The following is a 19,395-nucleotide window of genomic DNA, read 5'->3' as shown; positions in this document are numbered from 1 at the left end:
TCTCTCTCTCTCTCTCTCTCTCTCTCTCATGTGTGAAGACAACGATATCATACTGCTTCATACACTGCACACTTAAGGAGAAACTTTCCCTCTCATTGTCCCTTCCTGAGTCTTTCAATGTCCATCATACATGTTTAGGAAGCTGTGATCTCTGTGTAGGTTATCTTTCATGTGTTGGTTTTCATTCTCTCATTTCACCTTATTGTTTATGCTTCTTTCCATATGTTAACAATACTTTATACTAGTCACTTTAAATGATGACATAAACTGATGGCTGACTATTCCATGATTGTTGAATATTGATTTCCAACTTCATTAAGAAAAATCTGAAATGATGAGTAAACTTTTGGTTTAAGATCATTTACCTGAAAATTAGTTCTTAAATATCATGAAAAGAAGTGAAAATAAACTATTTTGTAAAGATATCAAATTATTTAAAATGTTACCTTTCAAGCTAGGATTACCAGGATATATACACGGGATATACCCTGTTTGTTTTTACAGAAACTAAGTTCACTAACTGCAATAACATCTTTTTCTTTTGTATCTTCCATTATTTATAATACAATGTTTGCACAGAGGTGGGGCCCAATAAAAGAAACGTTAGGAAAACTTATTAAAGTATATGAAACATAATCTAGTTTTTTGATGTAATATTTAAATGTATTCTTTATACTTTCATCATACTTTTCAAATTGTTAACCTAGTTAAATTGTTATTATCATCATTGTTGTTGCTGTTTGGTATTTTTCTCAGTGCCTGGACAATACCATTCTGTTAATTATTTTCTTAACTTATTACATAGAAATTGCCTGTGTTCTTCCAGAAGAATATCACATTAATTGCAGATCTTTTATTACTAGATTCATTATTTTGGTTGTTTCTGCTTCAGCTTTTATTTTGAAGTTTGTGTCTTTCTTTTCATATTAATTCCAAATCTGTATTTTCCAGTCTTAATGATATATATGTAATTACATGGACTTGTCAGATCACATTTGACCACACTTATGAAAAATATAGTCAGGAAATACCTAAAGGCATAGTTTCTATAGAAATCATATATCTCAAATTTAATTATCTTTTCTTAACTTTTTACATTTAAGGAATCTCATGTATCCCTGTTTTTTTGTTACAACTATAGAAAAGGGGAAACAATCATAAGATTTGAGAGTTGGAAGAGTTGGGAGGGATCATCAAGTCTTAGTCCTTCTTTTCAAAGTTGAGACTGAGACCCAGGGAGATTAAGATCAAGATCATACAGCTAGTTGGTGGCAGAACCAGGACTGGAACCTACATCTTTTAAAATAAAATGCTCATAAATAACTATCTAATACAGGTGAGATAGCACAGCACAAATTATTTTCTAAGTCACTCACTTATAAAAATATATAATGGTTTTAAGAGCTTTCTGCTTTTTTAAAATAGCCTTAACCATATACACTCTCCCCCCGCCCCCACCACCGCCCATGATGGAGTCAATACCATTATAAAATTAGACCCTTTTCTCTATACTTAAAATTGTTTTGCTTTTTATTCCCATTGAGAATTAAGAAAAGAGAATTTAAGAAAGACAATTATACAGAATATAGTTCAAAATTAATCCTGGAGAACCATTATTTTTCAAGTAGACCATGAAAGTTTTGTTATTTAAAAAAGCACAGATTATGGAACAACCCAAGAAAATGAATGCAAACAGAGTTTTGATAAGATGGAAGAAGGGCAACTAGATACTGGAGAGACACAAAACAGCATCCCCTATAAGCCTGATAATAAAAAGTGTATGTGTATATATGTGTAAACACAAGCATTTTTGTGCATGGAAGGAGAAAAGATGGGATTTGAAAAATTATTCAAAAAAGAACACTTTTTGATTCAGATAGCATTTCTTTCTTTTTAAGGTTTGGATTTTGAGTGCTTTGTTCTAAGGAAAGAAAGACTGAACAGCTAGTGTAAACCCTGTTTAGCATTTACGTTAAAATGAAGGCAATGAGAACCTGGTTCAGCCTACTTGGGGGCAACCAACTTCCACACTACTATGGAAACTATTCTTTAATATTCCTTTTTAAAAATGCTCAGCAATGAGAGTCCAGTCAAGTGGCAGGATAGGTAAACACTGTGTTTGCCTCCTCCCATGACCACATTAAAATTACGACTAAATTACAGAACAGTCAACCTGGAGAACTATCTGAAGACTAGCTGATAGAAGTCCTATAATGAAGACTATAAAGAAGAAGCCACATCAAGACTGGCAGGAGGGGAAAAGACACAAAACAAGGTGACCCCACACCCAGGTGTGGCAGTTAAGAACTTGGAGAGCAATCTCGGCTGCAGAGGTCTCCTCAGAGGAGTGAGAGGTCCCAGATGCACACGGGGCTCCCCACCAGAGCACCAGTGCCAAGAAGAGGTGCCTTCACAACATCTGGCTGTGAAAAACAGAGGATTCTGACTGTCCAGGTGAGACGGAAGCCTGCTGAAAACTTAGACATCCTCTTAAAGGGTCCAAGCACAGACTCTCTCACCCTGGGCTCTGGCAGATGGATAGATGGCAGCTCAGGAGGTGCCAGAGACATACAGGGAGAGGCTGAGTTGTGTGGCTTCAGGGTGAGGGCTGAAGGGACAGTCCCTGTGTTGAGCCCTCCTCCCATGCAGTCTGCAAAACGGCACCATCCTTCCTATGTTGAGACCTCCCCACCATATGGTGAAATCTGAATTTGCACTGGCCTGGTGAATCCATTCGCTCCACCTTGGTGATTCCCAGGGACCCCGCCCCATCTAACTTGTGCACTGCAGGAGGCACTATCAGCAGCAAGCAGGCAGCCAGCCCCTGCCCGCACACTGCAAAAGGCTCTTTCAGCAGTAAACAGGACACCTTGGGCTCACACGCCACGGCAGGCACTTTTGACAGCAGGCAGCCAGCCCCAGCCAGCTCTTTAGTCTTTCTCAGGGGTCTGTGGGCCCCAAGCAGGCAGCAGCTGGCCTCAGTGTGTTCTGAGCCTTTTGCTGAGTGGCCGCAGGCTCAGCACTGGCACCAAACCTGAATGTGTATTAACCTGGTGAACACCACTTGGCCCACTCAAGTGACTCCCTGAGACCCTGCCTCACCCAACTTGTGTACAACCCAAGGCTCTTTCAGTGGCTGAGCTTTATGGACAGCCAGAAGGTGGCAGCAGGGCTTAGGATGCCCTGGGCCTTTGGCTGACCTACCTCAGGACCAGTACAGGTGACATTCAGCCTCGATTTTCTCATGGCCTCTCCTGTGCACCACCAGGTCCAACACAGACAGTGAACAACTGAGGACTGCTTTCTAGCTACTACCAGGTAGCCTGAGGCTGATCACAGGCAACAGCTGACCTTGGCCTGCAGAGGAGCTTCTCCCAAGAAGTTCCAGAACCAACATACCCAGAGGCCAGCTTCGGGCCACAACAGAGCACCACCTGATTATTCCCCACAAGTGGCACACCCAACGAGTGGTCTCATCAGGCACCAGAGCCCACTGGGGCAAACCCTGCTTGCTCCATGGAGTAAGCCCCTGAACAGCAGCTCATATGCTGTGGGAATGGCCAATTCTCACAGCCAGTCAGCTGGAGGGTCAGTCCCACTCACTGATGTGCCAACAGCAATCAAGGCTCAGCTACAACAGGAGGGTACACATAACCCCACAAAGGACAGACCTGAAGCTCCCGGCCAGGTGATCAGGGAGACTGTACCACTGAGCCCTATAGGGCACCTGCTACATAAGGCCACCCAGCCAAGACTGGGAGACATAGCAATTTACATAATACATAAAAGTACAGAGAGGCAGCCAAAATGAGAAAACAAAGAAACATCTCAAATGAAAGAACAGGACAAAACTCCAGAAAAAGAAATAAAAGAAATGGAGGCAAGCAACATACCATATATAAAATTCAAAACACTGGTCATAAGGATGCTCAAGAAACTTAGAACTTCAACAAAGAGATAGTAAGCATTAAAAAAAAAAAAAAAAAGACATAGAAACCATAAAAAAGAACCAGTCAGAATTGGAGAATACAATAACTGAAATGAAGAATACATTAGAAGGAATCAACAGCAGATTAGATGAAAAAGAGGATTTAATCAGTGATTTGGAAGACAAGGTAGCAAAAAAACACCCAATTGGAACAGCAAAAAGAAAAAAGAATTTTAAAAAATGAGAATGGTTTGAGATCTCTGGGACAATATCAAGTATAACAATGTTCACATCATAGAGGTACCAGAAGAAGAGAGAGCCAGGGTTTGAGGCATATTTGAAGAAATAATATTGGAAAACTTCCCCAACATAGCAAAAGAGATAGACAATAAATCTAGGAAGCACTGAGTCCCAAACAACATGCACCCAAAGAGGCCCACACCAAGATACATCATAAGTAAAATGCCCAAGGTTAAAGACAAAGAGAGAATCCTAAAAGGAGGAAGAGAAAGGCAGCTAGTTACAAGTGAGCTACTGTAAGACTGTCAGGTGATTTCTCAACAGAAACTGGAGAACAGAGTGATTGGCACGAAATATTTAAAGCGATGGAAAGTAAGGACCTACAACCAAGACTGCTCTACCCAACAAGGCTGTCATTTAAATTCAAGGTGAAATATAGTGTCTCAGACAAGAAAAAGCTAAAGGAGTTCATGACCATCAAACCAGTTTTCCAACAAATGTTAAACGGACGTTTTTAAGGAAGAAGAAGGGGAGGAAGAACATAACTCATAAGAAGGCAATAACTATATACCTATCAATAATCACTTTAAGTGTATATGGATTAAATGCTCTAATAAAAAGACATAGGGTAGCTTAATGGATAAGAAAACAAGACCCACACATATGTCGTCTGTAAGAGACCCACTTCAGATCAAAAGATACACACAGACTGAAAGTAAAGAGATGGAAGAAGATACTTCATGCAAAGAAAACAATAAAAAAGGGAAAAGGTAGCAATACTTACTTCAGACAAAATAGACTTTAAAACAACGACTATAATAGACAAAGACGGGCTTTACATAATGAAAAAAGGAGCAATACATCAAGAGGACATAACCCTAGAAAACATATATGCACCCAACATAGGAGCACCTACATATATAAAGCAATTATTGGCTGACATAAAGGGAGAAATTGACAGTACTACAGTCATAGTAGGGAACTTTAACATCTCATCAACATCAATGGACAGATCACCATACAGAAAATAAACAAGGAGACAGCAGCCTTAAATGACACATTAGACCAAGCGGATATAATTGATATTTTTAGAGCATCTTACACTAAATCAGTAGAACATACATTCTTTTCAAATGCATATGGAACATTTTCCAAGATAGACCACATGTTAGGCCACAAAACAAGTCTCAGTAAATTTGGGAAGACCAAAATCATATTAAGCATCTTCTCTGACCACACTGGTATGAAACTAGAAATCAATTACAAGAATAAAATGAAAAAAAAACACACACGAACACATGAAGCTAAACAACATGCTGCTAAACAGTGAAGGGTTAACAGTGAGATCAAGAGAGAAATCAAAAGATACCTTGAGACAAATTAAAATGAAAACACAATGACCCAAAATCTATGGGATACAAGAAAAGCAGTCCTAAGCAGGAAATTCATAGCAATACAGGCTATCTCAAGAAACAAGAAAATCTCAAGTAAATAATCTAACCTTACACCTGAAGGAACTAGAAAAAGAACAGCAAACAAAGCTCAAAGTGAGGAAAGGAAAAGAAATAATAGAGAACAGAGTGGGGGAAAATAGTCTTAAAAAAAAAAATACAAAAGACCAATGAAACTACAAGTGGATTCATTGAAATGATAAACAAAATTGATAAATCTTTAACCAGACTCATTAAAGGGGGGCGGGCAGGAAGAAAAAGGACCCAAATAAATAAAATCAGAAATGAAAGAGAAGTGACAGCTGACACCACAGAAATACAAAGGATTATAAGAAAATAATATGAACAATTACATCTCAACAAATTGGACAATCTAGAAGTAATGGATAAATTCCTAGAAACATATCATCTTCCAAGACTGAATCCAGAAAAAAACCTGGAAATCTGAACAGACTAACTCCTACCAATGAAATCAAATCAGTAATCAAAAAACTGCCAACAAACAAAAATGCTGGACTGGGTGGCTTCACAGGTGAATTTTACCAAACATTCAAAGAATTAACACCAATCCTTCTCAAACTATTTCAAAAAACTCCCAAAAAAGATTCCCAAACTTATCTATGAGGTCACCATTACCCTGATTCCAAAACTATACAGAAATATTGCACCAAAAAAAAAAAAATTATGGGCCAATATCCCTGACGAACATAGATGCAAAAATCCTCAACAAAATATTAGCAAACTAAATTCAACAAGACATTAAAAAGATCATAAACTATGATCAAGTGGGATTTATTCCTGGGATGCAAGGTTGGTCAATATCTGCAAATCAATTAATGTGATACACTACATAAACAAAATGAAAGATAAAAGTTATATGATCATATCAATAGATGCAAAAAAAGCATTTGACAAAATCTAACATCCATTTATGATTAAAAAAAAAAAACCTCTTAGCACAGTGGGAATAGAGGGAACTTACCTAAGCAATAATAAAGGCCATATATGACAAACCCATAGCTAACATACTCAATGGTGAAAAGCTAAAAGCATTCTCTTTAAGATTGGGAACAGGACAAGGATGTCCACTTTCACTACTTTTATTCAACATTATATTGGAAGTCCTAGCCACAGCAATCAGACAAAAAAAAAGGGGGGGGGGGATCCAAATTGGAAAAGAAGAAAAACTGTCATTATTTGCAGATGACATGATACTGTAAAGAGAGAACCCTAAAGATTCCACCCAAAAACTATTAGAATGGATTAATGAATTCAGTAAAGTAGCAGGACATAAATTAATATTCAGAAATTGGTTGCATTTTCATACACCAATAATGAACTATCAGAAAGAGAAATTAAGAAAACCCCATTGACAATTGTATATATTTTTTAAAAAAATACCTAGGAACAAATCTAACCACAGAGGTAAAAGATCTGTACTCAGAAAATTATAAGGCATTGAAGAAAGAAAATGAAGATACAAATAAATGGAAGCATATACTGTGCTCACGGGTAGGAAGAATCAACATCATTAAACTGGCCATACTACTCAAAGCAATCTACAGATTCAATGCAATCTCTATCAAAATACCAATGGCATTTTCCACAGAACTAAACAATCCTAAAATTTATATAGAACCACAAAAGACCCCAAATAGTCTAAGCAATCTTGAGAAGAACAAAGTTGGAGGTGTCATGGTATACTACAAGGCTATAGTAATCAAAACATGATACTGACATAAGAACAGACACATGAGTCAATAGAGCAGAATAGAGAGCCCAGAAATAAATCCACGCTTAATATGGTCAATTAATCTAAGACAAAGGAGGCAAGACTATACAATGGGGTAAAGACAGTATATTCAATAAATAGTGTTGGGGAAAACTGGGCAGATACATGTAAAAAATGAAAGTAGATCACCTCCTTACACCATATACAAAAATAAACTCAAAGTGGATCAAACACTTAAATGTAAAACCCGAAGCCATAAAATTCCTAGAAGAAAACACAGGCAGTAAACTTCTCTGACATTGCTCTTAGTAACATTTTTTTGTGATATTTCTCCTTGTGCAAAGGAAACAAAAGAAAAAATAATGGAACTACATCAAACTAAAAAGATTTTGCACAGCAAAAGAAACTATCAATAAAATGAAAACACAATGTATGGAATGGAGGATATTCACCAATGATAAATCTAAAAAGGGGTTAATATCCAAAATTTATAAAAAAAACTCATGCAACTCAACACCAAAAAAAAAAAAAAAAGCAGCCAATTAAAAGATGAGCAGAGGACCTGAATAGACATACAGAGGACATACAGATGGCCAATGGCCATATGTAAAGACACTCAACATCACTAATCATCAGAGAAATGCAAATTAAAACCACAATGACATATCACCTCACACTTGTCAGAATGGCTATCATCAATAATTATTATCAACAAACAGCAAGTGTTGGTGAGGATGTGGAGTGAAGGGAGCCTTCTTGCACTTTTGGTGGGATTGCAAATTGGTGCAGCCACTATGGAAAACAATGTGGAGTTTCCTCAAAAATTAAAAATAAAACTACCATATCTAACTCTGGGTGGTGAACACACAATGCAATATATATACAACTTTCTGTTGAATGATACACTTGAAACATTTGATTTTGTTAATCAACATAACCCCAATAATTTTTAATTAAAATAAAAAGAACTACCATATGACCCAGCAATTCTACTTCCGGGTATTTATCCGAAGAAATCTGAAACACTAATTCGAAAAGATATATGCACCCTTGTGTTCATTGCAGCGTTATTTAAAATAGCTAAGGTATGGAAGCAGCCTAAGTGTCCATCAATAGATGACTAGGATAAAAAAGAAGTGATACATATATACAGTAGAATATTACTCAGCCGTTAAAAAAAAATGAAATCTTACAATTTGCAATAACTTGGACGGACCTAGAAGGTACATTTGGGATGACATGGATATGTCTGGAAGATATTATGCTAAGTGAAATAAGTCAGACAGAGAAAGACAAATACCATATGATCTCATTTATATGTGGACTCTAAAGAACAAAACAAACAAAACAGAAACATTCATAAATACGCAGAACAAACTGATGGTTGCCAGATGGAAGGGAGGTTGCGGGGCTTGGTAAGAAAGGTGAAAGGATTAAAAAGTACAAATTGGTAGTCACAAAATAGTCAGAGTTGTAAAATATAGCATAGAGAATATAGTCAATTATATTGTAATAACTATAGTGCCACATGGTACTAGACTAATCAGGAGGATCACTTCATAAATTATATAAATGTCTAACCATTATGCTATACACCTGAAACTAATGTAAAACAGTATTTAATGTCATCTGTAATTGAAAAAGAAAAAGGCTCAGCTTTTTTTGTGAAATAATATCTAATACTTGTTGAATTCTTACTATAATGACAGGCAATGAAGCTATCTGGTAAGATTTCACAGGGATTAAATGAAAATGCATGTCAAACGCCCAGCACTTGGTAAGATCTCAGTAAATTTGGTTATGTGGATTATTTATCTATTCCAAACAATACTTGGAGGTATGCATTATCTCAGTTGTTATCAGGGAGGAAGCTGAAGCTCAAAGAAGTTAACATTTTACTTAAGTTTACAGAACTTGGAAAGAGCATAGTTGAGATTCGCGGCCAAATCGCATCTGGCTCTGGAGCTAGCACTTTTAGCCACTTTATCACATCTTTTACAATTTATTTTCTTAAAGCTCCTTCCTATCACCTACTAGAAACTTTGAATGCTGCTTTTAAAATGGGAGGAAATAGTGAGTAGAGAAATTTCAGAAAAAAAACATTTTTATTGATTTTTCTGTTCTAAATAGGGTGATAAGAATTTTGAGAAAGTTACATTAAAATTATAAAGTTTTATAATTGTAAAAATATAGTGCAGGTACATTCCTTATCTCTAAATAATTTAAACTTATCATAGGTTTCCTAAACTTTTATATTGTGCTAGACACTCTCTATAGACTAATTCAAAAAATGTATATAGCAAGATAAAAATAAGGTGAAAAATAAATAAAATGAGTGAATTTTGATATTGTCTTAAAGATTTCCTATTTAAGGAAATGTCCTAGTCTAGGAATCAAATCTTCTATGATCAAGTGTATGCTTTGAACAGGACACAGATTTTCTGTTCCAGTGGGATATTTGGGGGAATGTATATGTATGTCCTTCCTAACTACTATGGTGAAATTGAAATAAAATAATGTATTCTTGTATTTGTATAGCACTTTAAAATTATCAAAGATCTTTCACTGTATTATCTCATTCGTATTATCTCATTTGTTTTCTACAATGGCCTAAGAGGGAGAACAAGTATTCTTTAGACCAAGCATATGGGATACTTAAAGCTCAGAAATTAAATAATTTCTAGAGTCATGCTGCTGGTAATGGTAGATACTAGATTAGAATCTAGATCTTCACACATGGAAGCCGGTATTCCTTCCCATCCATAATGCTGTGTCTCACTGCACTAATGTTGCTACTTTGAATATAAAATGTTACTTTTCATTTGACTGTTTTTACACAAAGCACTCACCCTGAGAGAAACAGTAGCAACCTGTGCAGCCAGGACCAGATTTGGAGATTGAGCAGTCACTGGGCAACCATCTGATTAATCATTTGGTAATGGCGGGAGCGGGGAGTGCAGCAGTGCTCCTTGTAGATTTACACATAGGAAAAATACAAAACTGCCAAATAGAAACAAAGTAAAAACATTCCAAAAGATGAGATGAATATGAAATTTTACATAAATTAGTTATATATATCTTGTCAATCTTTGGTTTAGTTTTGTATCCTCAGCTATGAGTTTCAAAGCCTTTGTAATCAATGCTATGTTTTATACTGTACATAATAATAAATCTCAGAAAAGTAAAATGATCTAGTCAATAGAATAGAATAAAAATATCCTTAAAAAATAGCTCATGTTTGTTGAGCTTCATTTTCATGTCAGGTCAATGCTAAACTCTGCATTGATGATTCCATTAAATCCATGTAACAACCTAGGTGATAGATTCTATTATGATTCCTATTTTACAGATGAAGAAACTGTAATTCCAGGAGCTTAACTTAGAGTAAAGACCTCTGAACCAAAGTTCAACATATTTTTAGTTAGAGACACTTTTGGAAAGAAATATTGCTAAACATTTTAGTTAATTTGGTATTAAATACCAAATACATTGCCAAAGTATAGCAATCTGCTCGTTTCTAGTGCCTGTTAGAATTCTATCCAGTTTTATATCCAAATGTCTTATTTTGCACTGTTCTTAACAGGATGAAAATCTTAAGAAGTGGTAATATAGTAATTTACATTTTTAAGATATTTTACCTTTTCAAAATTCACGTCAGACTTTTAAAGCAATTAAACAAATAACTTGTTCAGAAAAATTTCTATTTCCTTGGCTTGCCTAGATTAGAATTTCCCAAAGTGTGCTTTTATAGAATTAATGGTAATAGTTGATAGTGCATGGTAAAGGGTTGCATGGTATATAAATCTGGAAAATACCATGCTGAGTGTCGGTAAATAGATTTCTTACTTCAAGACTTGTCTAAGCCTACACATTGTGACTCGATACATGTTTTACAGAGAAAACTGTAACTGTTAGTATTTCCCTGGCTTATTGGCTTTTTATGTAACTCATTTCAGAATGTAACCTCTAGATTAGTGTTTCATGGAACATACTTTTGAAAAACGCTAAGCTCATATCTGGGAAGAAATATTGAAATTTAAGACAAGTTTTTGTCATCAGCTCAAATTGACAGTAAAATTGCCAACCTTAATTTGTGTAGATTTGGCTCTATTATTATTCAAAGACTAGCAGACATATGTTTTGTGCCTTAAATCATGAAAATTTAAAACTGTTTTTTATTTCAAATGTTCTATGAAGATTATTTGTTGTTTATAATAAAGAAAAGTCAGTGTGTTCTAAATGCCCTTTAAGAGAGTGAAGCTTAAGTAAATTGTGGTACATACATAGGATAACTATCTCCATCAAAAAATCATCTTATAAGGATATTTAATGAGGTGGGAACATTCTCAAATGATATTAAGTAAAAAGTGAGGACCACAAAACAATATACAGTATTATTTCAATATTATAAAAGCAAATGAAAAACAAATAAATATATGTGCTACCATGGGGTATTTGTGTTGTTTTGGCTTATGGGAAACTTGATTCAAAAGAAGTCTTAAGGTCTGGATGTGGCCTATATCCTTGTCAGTAACTCGCTTAAATAAGTCAGTTTGGTATTTTCTCTCCAGTTTCTGCAACTTTAAACATAGAAGATAGGTTTTACTTATTCCTGCCAATAGAATTTTGTGAAGACTTGTGAAATAATACAATGTGTTTTCTCCTGATAAACTAATGCATGAGGTTGCTGATGATGTTAGCTACTCTTTGTCACTCACTGGCTGTGTCCCAAAGCTAAGTTGATTTTGATCCTCAAGGTGCTCTGACTCCTGCGAGCAAGTACATACACAAGTATCACAGGAGGATTCTGGGAAATCACTTCAAAACTTTACATGGCTTTGTTTGCCTGGGAAATGATTAATTAACATGTTTGGGGCACCACTCAGCCTGTGAATTACGTCTCAACTCAGCCATGCATTTTCCACCCACAGCATCCTACAGAGATTGTAATTGATGTGATCTCCAGTAATCTCCTCATTCTTTTTGGTCCTTCTCATTGATCACTTCCTTGAAATACTGACCCCACCTGGCTTCTCTCTGTGCTTCTCCCACCCTCTCCTCTGTTCTCATCCTGGCTCTTCTTCCCCTGTTGTCTCCTACAGAATGGTGTTCCCTGGGGCTCCATTCTCCACGCCCTCTTCCTCTCACTCCATGAATCATCCTTCACACCTATAATCTCACTCCTCTAGTTTGAAATTATTCACTTTCCCTTCTCTACCCTGAAAGAGAGGAAGGACTGAATCTGAGTGTTTATCTAAGCAACTGGCACAATGTTACCGAAAGTATCATAAAGAAAACTATAGTAAAACTTTTATTTCACTAATATTAACTTATTAGATAATAAAAAAGATAATCCTGTGCCCCAAATTTCAGAAGGAAAGTAGAAATCATTTCCTTCCTTGGGTCATAGAAGCAATAGCTGTTCACAATAGTGTCTCTCTCTCTCTCTCTCTCTCTCTCTCTCTCTCTCCCCCTCGCCCTCTTCCCTGTCAATCTTTTTTTGTCCACCACCCACTAATAAATTTGACTTAAACTATTCGACATAAATTTTTACTTCATTAATAGTTTTTTCGCTTGTTTCTCTAAATTACATCCCTTTACCCCTCATGTACCATTTATACCATGCTGATTTGTATATATTGATTAGTAAAACTAATGCTCAAGGGGTATGTTTTATGGGCTCAAAATTGTAAGGCACCTAAAGGTTGCTACCTTTTCTGCTCCCTCCCCTCTCCCTAACCTCTCATTTTTGTCTGCCCCTTACAACCTTGGACTACCACCAGGCTATACATAGTAGTATATCAGTGAGTGCCAATCATTGGGTTAAATAAGTTAACTAATTTAAATCCATTTTAGATAGATACTACCAAATATTTTTGATATGTATGGATGAATTCTTCAATTTTTCATATTGTCTAAGATGAACCTTTATTTTTCTGGCAAATTGTTGGAATGAATGACATTCTTTAAATACTACATTGTTATTGTTCAAGAGCCAAATATTTCTTGTTTATCTCTCCCACCACTTCTCCAGCTTCATCTAGTAGTATCCTTATTAAAATGTTGTCATCAACTGCCTAAGAGGGTAGTGAGAGAAAGATCAGGTGACATATAGAACTGTGAATTAAGAAAGGCACGTCTTACAAATGATCAAACTTACTCAACCACTTCCCTCCCCCCGCCCCCGCCCCTGCAAACCTGGGGGTGAGGAGTTCTAAAGTTTGGCAAAATCCTTGATGTGCTCAGAATAGATTTTCTATAAATTTAGGATATTTTACATTATATAATAAGATGTATTATATTTCATTATTTTTTTTTTAATCACAGTAGTGCTAGAATCATTTTGTGGATTTTTAAATTTTCTAATTCTTCTCAGACATGTCCAATTCGTTTTAGTTGTGTATATTGGAGATACAGGTAAACTGAAATAACTTTGAGCCCATCCTGCTACAGTTAGGATTAATAATCTACCATTATTCTTTTAAGGTAAAGATAGACTGTTTTTGGAGATTTTCTCAACTATCTTATGTCAAACATAGTTCATAAATAATATGTATAGAATTCCATGCATGAATCAACTGTAGAGAGATTAGTAGTTCAGATATTGTTACTGTGACACTCTATTAAATATATTGTAATGCAATTGCAGTACTTTCCAACATTTCCTAAATGAAAAGAAAAATCCTAAAGAGCTGCCAGTTTTTATTTTCCTAAATGTTATATTGGAAGAATTATTTGATGCCATCTTTTATACAGCTTATTATGAAAATAAAATGCAGAAAGTTGAGAAAAATGACAACTTCAGGTGAAAATATTAATTCAGTATTTAGTACTTTTGTATAATGCTTTCATTACATTTTAATGTTGATCATTGTGCATGCATACTTTTAAAAATTCATTTCACATTTCCCCAATTGAATACAAGTGCAGTATCTCACTTTATTGTTAGCTCTGTGAGGCTATAGGGATCATGTCTCATTTATCATTGTTCTCCAACACAAACTGCTTTGCTTAGCACTTAGTAAATATCCAATAAATATTTGTTGAATGCTTGAATGAATGAAGAATCTGGATTCCTGCTACCAAAACTGGTATCATGATTTTATATATATATATACACATAGTCTCATCAAAGAGAAGTTAACTTCAGTGGCTCACTATCCATTTTTGCCCTCCTTCCCTCCTGCCTCAGAGGAAGAGGGTCCTAAAGTTAATCCATTTACATGATTTTTTGCTTTCAGCATACAAACATACCCACATCTCTCCCACCTTCAAAAACAACAAAACCAGCAACCTGAACATCTATCTAAGCTCTACCTCTACACACCTCCCTCCCTCTCTCTCTCTCCTTCCCTCTCCTCATCCCTTCCTCTCCCTATCCTCCATCCTCTACCCCACATTCCCTCCCTCTTCCCCTCTTTCTCCCTCTCCTCTCTCTCCTCCTCCCCTCCCCTCATTGCCAAGCCTCTTGAAAGAATAAGCTACATTCATCATCTCCCCTCACTTCTAGTTGACTTCTCACTTATAATCAGTTTCTCAGGCTCCACTATGGAATCAGACACCAAGGATTCCAATCTCAGCAATGTCTCATCAGCTTTGTGACCATAGGCAGGTCTTACAACCTCTCTAACAGGAATTACTTCATAGGGCTGTCATGAAAATTTAGTAAGATAATGCATTTAAAATGTACTTCTGAAAAAGGTGAAGGGATGAATACAAATCAGTAGTTACAAAACAGTCATGGGGATTTAGCATATAGCATAGAGTATAGAGTCAATATTGTAATGGCTGTGTCCTGCCAGATGGGCGCTAATCGGGGGAAATTACTTCATGGATTGTATAAATGTCGAACTTCTTTAAACTAAAAATTTTTTAAGTGAGAAATATTTTTTAAATATATTTTTTAAATGTATTGCCTGGCACATAGTAAATGTTCAATAAATGGTAGTTGTTATTTTTACTGATTGAAAGTGTAATAGGAGTTCAGAAATGAAAAACTTTCGTATAGGCTTAAGGATTATTTTTGAATTCACCTAACCACTCACTCATTCTTCAGATTAGGAAAGTAGGACTCAGGTTAAATGTTCAAAGAAAGTTTCTTAAAACAGGTGACATAAAGTTTCACAAAAGAGGGATAACAACAGTTTACATCTATTGTTTACTATGGGCCAGAGACCATTCTAAATGCTTTACATGGATTATTTTATTTAATCCTCAAAACACTCCTCAAAAATGTGAGGTTGCATTTCAGTATAAGCAGATGGTCAGACAGGGAGGATAGAAAGGAATGAATAAAGACGTGCTGATTTCTAAAGATGGTGATAAGCTGAGATTTACCAGCCAGAGTGAAGAGGTTATCTTAGGCAGTGATGAGAATGGATATTGGACAGAGTGAGGCAAAATTATGAGGCTTTGACAACCATGCCGAAAAAAAAAAATGGCTTTATGGAAAGGCAAAATAAAGAGCAGTTATAACTAAATGACTTTGGGGAGGATACAGATGGAGGTGACGTTTGGGGCACATTGATTGGTGGCATGCACTATGAAACCCTGAAGAGCATTTTGAATTGTGTTCTTTATATCCCCAGGGACCCACAGTCTTTACCAGCTACTGTGGGTTCCCACTAGCCACTATTAGGAGAGTATTAACAGTTTCTTGGAAAGTAGGAGCTTAATAAAGGTTTATTGAAGTAATGAATAACTCAAAAATGGATTGGAGATTGTTTCTAGGTGAGATGTGATGAGAGCTGGGTCTGTGGTTAAGACAATGGCAATGAAAATAATGAGGCAAACCCAAGAAATAATTTCAAAGAAGAAATAATAGGACTTGGGCACATATTGGACATAAACTAATATTTAGAGACATATTTCAGGTTTATTATGAACAGCAAACTACAATGCATTTGACACATTCTATTTTTTTGTTGTTTAAGCATAACTTCTGTATTTGAAACAAATTGAATCACATATCAGGGTACTGATACTATAATTATTTTTACCATTAAAGCTTATGTCTCTTTACTTTCTACACCTACTCCCTCCATGCAAGTTACGAGTTTTACCTGGATTATTGTCGGAGTTTCCTATGAACTCTGGCCAAATAAACCTTCTCATCTTCAAGCACACCTGGTGTTGCCTCCTCCCACCCTTTTGCTCATACTGTTGCTCTCTCCCATGAATACCCTTTCTTCTACCATTCTATTCCCATTACCAGTTGGAATCCTAGTCATCCTTTAGAACCGAATCACCTGCTATCTTCTCTGTCATGTCTGATCAACCCAGCTAGAACTGACTGCTTTCTTTCTGAACTCCCAGAGCACTGCATTTCACCATACTGCCTTATGCTGCTCATTTGGTTAACTGGGTATCCCTTTATCAGTATTTTTATTTGTATCACCTACATTGATGCTACTGCATGTTGCCTAGCTATTCGATAAATATTTATGGCATGAATTAAAAATATTTTAAATACTACAAATCCTTTCCTAACCAAGAATTTCCCTCTGAGGAAAGGTTCAGCTTTACACTAGTACGTATCTTTTGTAACACTGAGAATTTCACATCACCATTGTTAGGGATACTTAGAAAAAGAGGGAACTTTAAGTTGGGAATAGAAAAAGTTAAAGTGAAAGACTATGTACGATTAGCCATTTCTGCAAAGGAACCTTTTGGTTGGATAAAGAAAGCTGAAGAAAATTAAACCTGAACCTTTATTGCTGCACTCCTGCCCCTTAGGAGGGAAGGAAGTGAATTGAATAGAAGAGGCTTGGGACTCCAGCCTTTGGGTCTTTAGGAACCCATTAGGATCTGGAAGCCAGAAATCCAGGGCATTGAGCTGGATGGGGGACTGGTACAGAAGAAAATGTCTCTTAGTAGGCATGTTATCTGCAAAAAGGGCAAGCTTAATTTGTAAACATATCTCTCAACCTGCTGTGGAGGGTGATTCTAGAATTTCTAGGGAACAAGGAACTTAGTTGTACAGTGCTCATTATTACTAATGCAGGATGTGCAAAATGATATCCATAGGCTGTTATTTTAATGAAGGTTAAACAATATATATTCATTTCCTTGGTGGTTCACTCATGACTTGACTATTTTGTTCTATAAAGTCTTACGTTCCTCCAACAACTGAATTCAACTACTAGGATTTTCAGACATCTCATACTGCAGGCTAGAGAGGACTGCTATACTAATATTCAGCCACTATTTTCAGAACTGTTAAACCTGGCTAAATAGGGTCATACTCTGCAATACAGTTGGCAACTCTTGAGGATCCCAGACTGTGACATATTTTCTCATTTGCATATGCTGCTTCCCTTGCCTAAGATACCTTTCTTCTCTTCATTTTTTGCAAGGTTAACCTATACTTAGCCTATGTAACTTTTACTCAGATATCATCTCCTCCAAAAAGCCTTCCCTGAATGCTGTCATTAGAGCTACTCCCCAAGGATTGGGTGCCATTCCTGCCTGTTCCCACAAAAGCCTGGGCTTTCATCATAACACTCACCTTAGGTGTAGCATTTGCCATCCACAGGTCTTTATCCCACTGTGTAAGCTCCTCCAGGGGCCTTGTGGGTGCTAAGTAATCAGCAGCATACTTATAAGGCTGTGAGGGCTCAATAAATGTTTATTCATTGAATGAATAAGTGCCTAGTCTTCCTACAGGAAATGTAAATGGAAGTCCCTCTGCCTCACAGAAGTGAACTGTCAATATTAGAATTTTAGGATAATTTTGGAGAACTGCAGTCTATGCTCTCCTTGTCTTCTCTCCAACAGTTAAGGTGTAGCTAAACCAGCCTAAAAGATAGCAGTTTACCTATGTGCCTTAAGCTAATAACAGTTCCTATCCAACCCAGTATTAAATAATAGTGATTATTCTTACTTTGTAGCCCCCAGGGAGAAGAGCCAACTTAAAGGAACATTTTTGTATCTCAGTGGACTTTTGAAATTTTGCTGCCAAACTGATTAAACCCACCCCAACAGTCTGATTTTTAAATATTCCACTGGAAAGAGCTCTTGGAGATAACTGTTTTCGTGTATAATATAAACCAAATATTAATCTATCACATCCATCTAAATATCTTTAAATACAGCCTTTCCTTTTTCTTTTTTTTTTTTTTTTTGTTCTTCTGATTATATTATACACAACCATCCAAATATCCTTAAAATAAGCCTTTTCTTTTTTTTTCTTTTTTTTTTTTTTTTTTTGGTTTGGCAGGAGCACTACAGGCCTTTTATATGATTCAATTTTATAAAGTTTTTAGAGAACAAATGATAAATGTGAACCCATTAACTATGTTGAAGCAGCATTTTCTTTCAGTACAAATAGAAAATCATAAGCTACATATAAAGACTTGACTAAAATTTTGAAGTAGATCTTATTTTTCCTTGTGTGTCTGATAATTATTCCTTTTCCTTCAATTGTAATAAAAGGGTAAACATGAGTAGATAAAATGCAGGACTTAGAAAAAAATACCTCTTTGGATCAGAATAGGATGACAACCCTTTATACTGAGCCCGATAGGTGGGAAATGACCAATGATTTGATGCAGAGCCTATCAAATATTATAACCTAGGGTTTCATTAGACGTAAAAATAATTACTGGCAAAAGTTCACCTGAAGTAGCATTGTGTCCCTAATTCCATTTGCCTTTTTGTTTTAAAGACCTAAAACGCAGCAATAACTATACATCACCCATCGACTTTGCCATCCGTGCGCAGCGCCCCTGGAGCGCCGCTCCTAACCTCATCGCCAGCGGCCATGGGGCCCGGCGCATCCCCTGCCCCTCGCGCCGGCCACGGGCGGGGGTGACAGGTGCCCGGGCCCGCCGACCCCACGCAGTAGCGCCGCCAGCAGTTCTCCGGACCTGGCCTTTCAGAGAGCCGGCGTGCGGGTGCAGATAGTTTCCCTGCACCTCCGCCTGTCAGCAAACAGCGCTGGGAAGGAGCGGGCTTGAGAAAGTGAGCTAGCGCAGACGGCGAGAGGCGGCCCTGGGAGTTGGCTCCCGGCGTCCGAGCGCCCAGCCTGCCGGGGCCGACCCGAC

At 36.7% G+C, this 19,395-nt stretch overlaps 1 protein-coding gene across 2 annotated transcripts in view; it reads left to right on the top strand.

The window, feature by feature from the left end:
- Positions 1-19,395, top strand: part of EPC1 (enhancer of polycomb homolog 1) — a 90,693-nt gene that overhangs the window by 11,136 nt on the left and 60,162 nt on the right. The window lies entirely within an intron of this gene.

The sequence above is a fragment of the Pteropus alecto genome, unplaced genomic scaffold (assembly GCF_000325575.1).
Source record: "Pteropus alecto unplaced genomic scaffold, ASM32557v1 scaffold605, whole genome shotgun sequence".
Taxonomy (NCBI): Eukaryota; Metazoa; Chordata; class Mammalia; order Chiroptera; family Pteropodidae; genus Pteropus; species Pteropus alecto.
This window is presented reverse-complemented; position numbering and strand designations above follow the sequence as displayed.